Source organism: Lissotriton vulgaris, chromosome 6 (genome assembly GCF_964263255.1).
Source record: "Lissotriton vulgaris chromosome 6, aLisVul1.2, whole genome shotgun sequence".
Taxonomy (NCBI): Eukaryota; Metazoa; Chordata; class Amphibia; order Caudata; family Salamandridae; genus Lissotriton; species Lissotriton vulgaris.
Genome location: NC_141694.1, coordinates 728,373,739 through 728,376,005, shown reverse-complemented (window position 1 = coordinate 728,376,005; position 2,267 = coordinate 728,373,739).

Here is a 2,267-nt window from a genome sequence, read left to right as displayed (position 1 = left end):
TATGCAGTAAAGATTGAGAAGCATAATCCTCGCCTCCGTGTCCTTAATAGAATTGAAAATTCTTGTCGCGAATGCGAGCAAATGTTTGATCCCCCGTCCTGTCAAGTTTCCAAGGTCCATGCGTAATGTGCATACATGCCAACATTTTAGAATAGTAAATGGGGAGAAATTAAAACAAGCATTAAAAATGCAATAGGTCTCGCCTTTGATTAAGTTAAAGCCATTTGCTTTGCTAATTGTTGTGATGTACACGATAATTAAATGAAGGAAAACTGAAATGTGTTTCAAGTATTTTCAGACTAACGAGCTTGTGGGAGAAGGGGAGGGGCAGCTGTCAAGAGGAGATGCAGAAGGAAGAGTGAACGTCAGCTGGGTGTTGACGTCAAATAAATAGGGTTACAACATTCCAATGCCCATCATGTGAATAAACCAATAATAATGAAGCAAGGTATGACAATAGGAAAAACTAGACCTGCTACATCTCCCGTTTAAAAAAAAAAATAGATATAAGGTTAATGCAATTCATAATCCCTAAATACCTCAGGTAACTTGGATATTCTGCCATATCTGGTGCAGGTCCCTTCCCAACCTCCATGACACTCTGTGACATTACTACTTTCTGTATTTGGTATGGAGATATTTTGTCTAAATTCAATATCAGCGTTCTCTTGTTCACCATCTACATTGTCATTACAAAACTCTCTCTCTGTGTCAGTTAAAGTATCTCTGCCTGACCTTTTTGTCTCACTGTCAGTGCTACATTCAAATGGAGGGTCACATACATTTTCATTATGTACAGTTAATTCAAGATCTCCTTCACCTGAATATGTATCTAGCCATGAAAATTCATTTTCAACTTGACTTCTCTTCAATTTTATGGCATCACTCTTGTTGCGCCACCCAAGATATCTAAGACAAATGGCTCTATCAGAAACTTCAACAATTTCTTCTTGGTTAAAATATTTAGACTCTCCTTTTAACTGACCATTAGATTTTTTGATAAGACCCCACTCTCCCCTGCAGAATTCTTTGTTAACAGCCCTACGTACCTTGTTATGATATCTTTTTGCTTTTAAATGGGAATCAACTATATTCTTCCTGACCTGAAGTTGATCATCATTAATAGTCACCGTAGTAGGTAAGCATTTCTCAAAACAAGTAATCTTTGGAACAATCTCATTATCACATTGATAGAGCGCGCAGGTCACCCGACCAACCTTGTTACCAAATATGCACACCAGGGCCCATAAAAATATTTTTCGTAATACTTTAATCCGGTAACCCACACTCTACTATCAGCAGTTCGGTTCCTTTCTATTTATTTCCGTGTACCTGTTTTACCAATCCTCGTTTCAGGTACCTGAGATCACAATGGATCGAGGAGCTAGCTGTGGAGAAAGTAGACAATACATATACCATATACCATTTCAATTTCCTTGTTCTCTTTATATAACCACAAACGCAGGAAGTTTCAAAAACCTTTATCTAGTTATCGTTTTCTTCAGTTTCCATGAGCCACAGGTTAATACAAACCAAACTATCTATCACTAAGATTAAGAAAATTGTATAACAATGAATTAAAGTAAGAAACATTTAGAATTTGGAAATAAAGGGAAGGGGAAAAATAAGGAACACACTAGATTTAGATCAACAGACTTTCATAACTTCACTAAAGGCGGGGAAAAAAGGGAACATACTAGTCAGAGCCAACTTTCAGTTATCACCAATGGTCTATAAGAAACGAAACGTATGCAATTTGACTTATCCAGATGTGCTTATTCTCTAAAGGGAGAGTAAGAATGGGACAAACTATATATGCATATGATTCTGTATTCGACTAAGGGTACGGAGAGAATGGAACATGCTGATACACCAGTTTATGCGAGAAACTTATTTGTAGAGAAAACAGGGTAAAGGACAAATAGGTAATTTGCTTTATTCGGAAAAGGGAAGAGAAGCTTAGATAGACAAACACCCACGCAACTTCTATTTACCTAGGACAGAATGAAGAACAACCCTGGCCACGGGTCGGTTTGAAAAGGCGGGAAAGGTCCCTCAAGGACTCAGGCTGCCAGTAGGCGAGCAGGTACAGCTCATGGACAGTCAGGACAGGATAACCTCAGGATTAGGATCAGGACTGGGCTCATCAAAGGGTACGACCAACACCTGCAGCTTCGGATGCAATGCCTGCGCTACCCCCTCTCTGCAAGGAATCTGCCAATAACCCCGATTGGGTTCTCGAATCTCCTAGCAAAGTGCTTCGCCAG